The sequence below is a fragment of the Hemitrygon akajei genome, chromosome 6 (genome assembly GCF_048418815.1).
Source record: "Hemitrygon akajei chromosome 6, sHemAka1.3, whole genome shotgun sequence".
Lineage (NCBI taxonomy): Eukaryota > Metazoa > Chordata > Chondrichthyes > Myliobatiformes > Dasyatidae > Hemitrygon > Hemitrygon akajei.
The window spans coordinates 22,707,183-22,715,423 of NC_133129.1; positions in this window are offsets into that span (position 1 = coordinate 22,707,183).

The window sequence follows — 8,241 nt, forward strand, 5'->3', positions numbered from 1 at the left end:
GACATGCCGGACATCCGTCGTGTATTTGGAGATGTAGGATAGATGTCGCTGTTGGCGGGACGACCAGAGGTCGGATGCTTTCGTGAACGCAAAGGTAAGATGTTTGAGGTCCGTGAACGCGGTGAAGGGCCTACCTTCTAAGAAGTACCTGAAATGCCGGATTGCCAGGTATAGCGTCAACAGTTCCCGGTCGAAAGCACTGTATTTGAGCTCGGGTGGTCGTAGGTGTTTGCTGAATAACACCAGGGGTTGCCAGCGACCGTCGATGAGTTGTTCCAGCACTCCACCGACTGCTGTGTTGGATGCATCCACTGTGAGGGCGGTAGGGACGTCCGTTCTGGGGTGCACTAGCATCGCGGCGTTTGCCAAGGCTTCTTTGGTTTTAATGAAAGCGGCGGCAGACTCCTCCGAGGTGATGTACTTGCCCTTACCTGACATCAGGGCGAACAGGGGGTGCATGATTCGGGCAGCTGAAGGGAGGAAGCGGTAGTAGAAATTCACCATACCCATGAATTCCTGAAGGCCTTTGATTGTGTTGGGTTGGGGGAAATGGCGGACTGCGTCTACCTTAGCAGGCCAGAGGGGTCGCCCCATCTTTAGTAATCCTGTGGCCCAGGAAGTCGATGGTGTCGAGCCCGAACTGGCATTTGGCCGGGTTAATTGTCAAGCCATATTCACTCAGTCGGGCGTAGAGTTGACGGAGGTGGGACAGGTGCTCCTGACGACTACTGCTGGCTATGAGGATGTCATCCAAATAGATGAAAGCGAAGTCCAGGTCGTGTCCCACTGTGTCCGTTAATTGCTGAAACATCTGTGCGGCATTCTTTAGGCCGAACAGCATGTGGAGGAACCCGAAAAGGCCGAACGGGGTGATGAGTGCCGTTTTGGGGACATCGTCCAGATGCATCGGGATTTGATGGTATCCCCGGACGAGGTCCACCTTGGAGAAGATCCGTGTGCTGTGCAGGTTTGCTGCAAAGTCCTGAATGTGTGGCACAGGGTAGTGGTCCGGCGTTGTAGCCTCGTTCAGCTTGTGGTAGTTGCCGCATGGTCTCCAGCCCCCTAATGCTTTGGGCACCATGTGCAGGGGGGAGGCCCATGGGAGTCTAGGTGCGGGGCCGGCAACTGGGCTTCACCCAGGGAGAACGTTTGAAAGGTCTCGGCGTGGACCATCTCTTCCTTGGCAGGTCGACCTGTAGGCTGTGTGCTCGCAAAATATCCGCTCCCAGGAGCGGTTGGGCTACGGCGGCCAGTATGAAGTCCCACGTGAACCGGCTGGAGCCGAACTGTAGCCGCACCGTACGGGTGCCGTAGGTCCTTACTGTGCTGCTGTTCGCGGCCCTCAGTGTAGGACCCGGTGCTCTGTTGCGGGTGTTGTAACTCGTCGGAGGTAAGACGCTGATCTCGGCTCTGGTGTCGACCAAAAAGCGGCGTCCCAACTGCTTGTCCCAGACATACAGGAGGCTATCCCGATGGCCAGCCGCCATAGCCATCAGCGGCGGCTAGCCCTGGCATTTCCCGGGAACTTGTAGGACGGGCTTCTGCACCCCACCACTGGTGGTAGAAGCACCATTGTTTGTTGGTCTCCTCACCCCTGCCTCTGGGGTTAGTGGGCTCTGCAGCCGGGCCTGGTCTGGTCTGCTGCTGGGAGCATGGCCTGGTGATCTGTGCGACGGATGCCCCACTCTCTTTCTTGGCTTTCCACAGCATGTACGCCCGGGCTGCTACCTTCCAGGAGTCGCTGAAATCTGCGTCGGACAGCAGCAGGCGTATGTCCTCGGGCAGCTGCTCCAGGAATGCCTGCTCAAACATGAGGCAGGGCTTGTGACCTCCAGCCAGGGACAGCATCTTGTTCATCAAAGCTGACAGCGGCCTGTCTCCCAAACCATCCACATGCAGTAAGCGGGCAGCTCGCTCACGCCGTGAGAGTCCGAAAGTCCTTATGAGCAAGGCTTTGAATTCTGTGTATTTGCCGTCCTCCGGAGGCAACTGTATGAACTCCTCAACCTGGGCGGCTGTCTCCTGGTCGAGGGAGCTCACCACGTAGTAGTAATGTGTGGCATCCGAGGTTATCTGCTGAATGTGGAATTGGGCTTCTGGTTGCTGGAACCATAGGTGAGGTCGCAGCGTCCAGAAGCTTGACAGTTTTAACAAAACTGCATGAACAGATGCGGCGTCATTCATCTCCAGTCCAAATATCATTTGGGCCATCGGGGTCACCAATTGTAGCGGTGTGCTACATGCAGCACTGAAATAACGACACGTATTCGGTGAGCTGCATTTGCAAAGAGGTTTATTCAAACTTCGCGGCCTCGCTTTAAAGCCTTCCTGTTCCCGCCCTCCCCGGGCGGGAATGCCTATTCACAGTCCCGTCCCGCACGCGGGCTTTTCCCCTTGCTGGTGACGCAGGCTTGGCGCCCTCTTTGGGACCGGCCTCAATGCCGGCGTGCGCCACATTGTGAGCCGGTTCGAGTGCACTGGGAAGTGGGTCGTCACACCACCTTACTTTCTCAATAAGCCTTGCATGGGGTACCTTATCAAATGCCTTGCTGAAATCCATATACACTACATCTACTGCTCTACCTTCATCAATGTGTTTAGTCACATCCTCAAAAAATTCAATCAGGCTCGTAAGGCACAACCTGCCTTTGACAAAGCCATGCTGACTATTCCCAATCATATTATGCCTCTCCAGATCTTTCCTCTCGGGATCTTTTCCATCAACTTACCAACCACTGTCAAGTCAAGTCACTTTTTATTGTCATTTCGACCATAACTGCTGGTACAGTACACAGTAAAAACGAGAAGTTTTTCAGGACCATGGTGCGACATGAAACAGTACAAAAACCACACTGAACTACATAAAAACAACACAGAGAGAAAAGCTACACCAGACTACAGACCTACCCAGGACTGCATAAAGTGCACAAAACAGTGCAGGCATTACAATAAATAACAAACAAGACAATAGGCACAGTAGAGGGCAGTAAATTGGTGTCAGTCCAGGCTCTGGGTATTAAGGAGTCTGATGGCTAGGGGAAAGAAACCGTTACATAGTCTGGTTGTGAGAGCCTGAATGCTTCAGTGCCTTTTCCCAGATGGCAGGAGGGAGAAGAGTTTGTATGAGGGGTGCGTGGGGTCCTTCATAATGCTGTTTGCTTTGCAGATGCAGCATGTGGTGTAAATGTCTGTAATGGTGGGAAGAGAGACCCCGATGATCTTCTCAGCTGACCTCACTATCTGCTGCAGGGTCTTGTGATCCGAGATGGTGCAATTTCCGAACAAGGCAGTGATGTAGCTGCTCAGGATGCTCTCAATACAACCCCTGTAGAATGTGATGAGGATAGGGGGCGGGGGTGGGAAATGGACTTTCCTCAGCCCTTGCAGAAAGTAGAGACGCTGCTGGGCTTTCCTATGGAGCTGGTGTTGAAGGACCAGGTGAGATTCTCCGCCAGGTGGACACCAAGAAATTTGGTGCTCTTTACGATCTCTACCGAGGATCCATCGATGTTCAGCAGAGAGTGGTCACTCCGTGCCCTCCTGAAGTCAACAACCATCTCTTTTGTTTTGTTTACATTCAGAGACTGAAGTAGGACTCACTGGTCTATAATTTCCTGGGCTATCTCTACTCTCATTCTTGAATAAGGGAACAACATCCCCAACCCTCCAGTCCTTCTGAACCTCTCCTATCCCCATTGATGATGCAAAGAGTACAGTTAGACGAGAAGCTAGACTGGACTGCCAACACAGATGCCTTGTGCAGGAAGGCACAGAGTCGACTGTACTTCCTCAGAAGGTTGGCGTCATTCAATGTCTGTAGTGAGATGCTGAAGATGTTCTATAGGTCAGTTGTGGAGAGCGCCCTCTTCTTTGTGGTGGCGTGTTGGGGAGGAAGCATTAAGAAGAGGGACGCCTCACATCTTAATAAGCTGGTAAGGAAGGCGGGCTCTGTCGTGGGCAAAGTACTCGAGAGTTTAACATCGGTAGCTGAGCGAAGGGCGCTGAGTAGGCTACGGTCAATTATGGATAACTCTGAACATCCTCTACATAGCACCATCCAGAGACAGAGAAGCAGTTTCAGCGACAGGTTACTATCGATGCAATGCTCCTCAGACAGGATGAAGAGGTCAATACTCCCCAATGCCATTAGGCTTTACAATTCTACCGCCAGGACTTAAGAACTTTTTAAAAGCTATTATTAATGCTTTTTGAGATAGTGATTTAGATGCATATCATATTTTTTTACTGAGTTAAGTATTGTATGTAATTAGTTTTGCTACAACAAGTGTATGGGACATTGGAAAAAAAAGTTGAATTTCCCCATGGGGATGAATAAAGTATCTATCTATCTATCTATCTATCTAAGATCATTGCCAGAGGCTCAGCAATCTCCTCCCTCGCCTCCCACAGCAGCCTGGGGTACATCTCGACCGGTCCCGGTGACTTATCCAACTTGATGCTTTCTGAAAGCTGCAGCACAACCACAGCCTTAATACCTGCATGCTCAAGCTTTTCAGTGCGCTGCAAGTCATCCCTGAAATCGCCAGGATCCTTTTCTGTAGCGAATACTGAAGTAAAGTATTCATTATGTACCTCTGCTATCTCCTCTGGTTCCAGACAAAACTTTTCCACCGTAATACTTGATTGGTCCTATTTTCTCACGTCTTATCCTCTTGCTCTTAACATTCTTGTAGAATGCCTCAGGGTTTTCTTTAATCCTGTTGACCAAGTATTCTCATGGCCCTTTTTGGCTCTCCTAATTTGATTCTTAAGCTCCTTCCTGCTAGCCTTATAATCTATTAGATCTCTATCATTACCTAGATTTTTGAACCTTTCGTAATCTCTTTTTTTCTTCTTGACTAGATTTACAACAACCTTTGTACACCACGGTTCCTGTACCCTACCATCCTTTTCCTGTCCCATTGGAACGTACCTATGCAGAACTCCATGCAAATATCCCCCTGAACATTTACCACATTTCTTCTGTACATTTCCCTGAGAACATTTGTTCCCAATTTATGCTTCCAAGTTCCTGCCTGATAGCCTCATATTTCCCCTTACTCCAATTAAACGCTTTCCTAACTTGTCTGTTCCTATCCCTCTCCAATGCAATGGTAAAGGAGTTAGAATTGTGATCACTATCTCCAAAATGCTCTCCCACTGAGAGATCTGACACCTGACCAGGTTCATTTCCCAATACCAGATCAAGTACAGCCTCTCCTCTTGTAGGCTTACTGTATCTACATATTGTGTCAGGAAACCTTCCTGAACACAGCTAACAAACTCCACCCCATCTAAACCCTTTGCTCTAGGGACATGCCAATCGATATTTGGGAAATTATAATCTTCCACCACAACAACCCTGTTATTATTACAGATTCTGTATTTCCAGAATCTGTCTCCCTATCTGCTCCTCGGAGTCCCTGTTACTCTTGGGTGGTCTATAAAAAAAAAACACGCAGCAGAGTTATTGACCCTTTCCTGTTCCTAACTTCCACCCACCAAGACTCCGTAGACTATCCCTCCATGACTTCCTCCTTTTCTATGGCCATGACACTATCTCTGATCAACAGTGCCACGCCCCCACATCTTTTGCCTCCCTCCCTATCCTTTCTGAAACATCTAAAGCCTGGCACTTGAAGTAACCATTCCTGCCCCTGAGCCATCCAAGTCTCTGTAATGGCCACAACATCATAGCTCCAAGTGCTGATCCACGCTCTAAGCTCACCTGCTTTGTTCGTAATACTCCTTGCATTGAAATAGACACATCTCAAACCATCGGTCTGAGCACATCCCTTCTCTATCATCCCTCTCGCACTGTCTCCAACCTTTCTCCATTTGTAAGCCAACTACCTCCTTTCCGTCTTTTCAGTTTGGTTCCCACCCCCGAACAATTCTAGTTTAAACTCTCCCCAACAGCCTTTGCAAACCTCCTCACCAGGATATTGGTCCCTTTGGGATTCAAGTGCAACCCGTCCTTTTTCTACAGGTCACACCTGCCCCAAAAGAGATCCCAATGATCCAGACATCTGAACCCCTGCCCCCGGTCCAATCTCTCAGCCATGTATTTATCCTCCACCTCATTCTACTCCTATATTCACTGTCACATGGCACAGGCAGTATTCCCGAGATTACTACCTTTGAGGTCCTGCTTCTCAACTTCCTTTCTAAATCCCTGTAGTTTGTTTTCAGGACCTCCACCCTTTTCCTACCTATGTCGTTGGTCCTAATATGTACCACAACCTCTGTCTGTTCTCCTTCCCACTTCAGGATATTGTGGAAGTGATCAGAAACATCCTGGACCCTGGCACCTGGGAGGCAAACCATCCGCGTTTCTTTCCCGCGTCTGCAGAATTGCCTGTCTGACCCCCTAACTATGGAGTCCCCTATCACTGCTGCCATCCTCTTCCTTTCCCTACCCTTCTGAGCCACAGGGCCGGACTCTGTGCTAGAGGCGCGACCGCTGTTGCTTCCCCCAGGTAGGCTGTTCCCCCCAACAATACTCAAATAGGAGTACTTATTGTTAAGGGGGACAGCCACTCTCTAACATCTGACTCTTGCCCTTCCCTCTCCTGACTATTACCCACTTGTCCCTCTCACGTGGCCCCGGTGTGACTGCCTGCCTACAGCTCCTCTCTATCACCTCCTCACTCTCCCTGACCAGACGAGGGTCACTGAGCTGCATCTCCAGTTCCCTAACATGGTCCCTAAGGAGCACAGCTCAATGCAGTCTAAATATAAATGATATACACTTTTTACAAGAAAAAATATTACAAAGAGATAAACTGCAGTGATTGGGGTTGTGCTGGTTTGTTAAGAACTATATAGTTGAAGGGAGGTAGCTGTCCCTGAACCTGGTGGTGGGGGACTTGTGTACCTCCAGCCTGATCGGAGCTGTGTAGGCCGGATGGCGAGGACCTTTGATGTTGAGGCAGTGTCTCCTGTAGATAGTGGGGAGGGATGTGCCCCTGATATATTGGGGTGAGTCCACTACTCTCTGCGGCTTCTTAGATACTTGTGTATTCAAACTTCCATACCAGACCATAACAATACTTCCAACAGAACATCTGCAGAAATTCATTAGAGTGTGTGGTGACAAACCACACGTTTCCAGATCCCCGACCCATGCCCCGCATGCTCTTACCAATGTAAACATTCTTGCTTACTGGCAAATTGCCCATGGCCAGATCAGAGTCATACAGCTCTGGCGACCAGGTAAAGTACAAGTGGTCCAGGTGCAATCTCCAAAAAGCCAGCTCACCTGTTAAGTGGCAATTCCGGACCTAACTAGATGTTCAACAGATGTGGAAAGGCTTGAAAGATTCACCTCTTATAAAATAAAACCAACACAGTGTAAACAAGGTATCGCTCCCACATAGCTCAATGCCTCTTATGCTTGCTTTGACTGTCAAAACATGGAGGAACCTTCACAAACTCCCACAGCCTCCAATGACCCTGTGATTTCAGTCTCCGAGGCTGACGTGAAAGCATCCTAGAGGAGGGTGAACTCACAGGAAGCATCCGGCCAAGATGGTCTACCTGACCAAGTACTAAAGACCTACACAGATCAACTGGCTGTAAGGTTTACTGATACCCTTAACCTCTTGCTTCAGCAGTCTGAGGTATTCTGTTACTTCAAGCAGGCTTCATTTATACCGGTGTACAAGAAGAATGTGGTAACCTGCCTCTATGACTATAGCCCAATAGCACTTACATCCACTGTGATGAAGTGTTTTGAGAGGTTGTTGATGAAACATATCAACTCCTGCCTGAGAAGTGACTTGGATCCACTCTAATTTGCCTACTGGCTCAGCAGACACCATCTTGGTGTTCACCTGGCAGAGAATCTGACCTGGTCCCTCAACACCAGCTCCATAGCAAAGAAAGCCCAGCAACGTCTCTACTTTCTGCAAAGGCTGAGGAAAGTCCATCTCCCAACCCCCATCCTCATCACATTCTACAGGGGTTGTATTGAGAGCATCCTGAGCGGCTGCATCACTGCCTGGTTCGGAAATTGCACCAACTCGGATCGCAAGACCCTGTAGCGGATAGAGAGGTCAGCTGAGAAGATCATCGGGGTCTCTCTTCCCGCCATTACAGACATTTACACTATACACTGCATCCGCAAAGCAAACAGCATTATGAAGGACCCCATGCACCCCTCATACAATCCCTTCTCCCTCCTGCCGTCTGGGAAAAGGCACCAAAGCATTTGGGCTCTCACGACCAGACTATGTAACA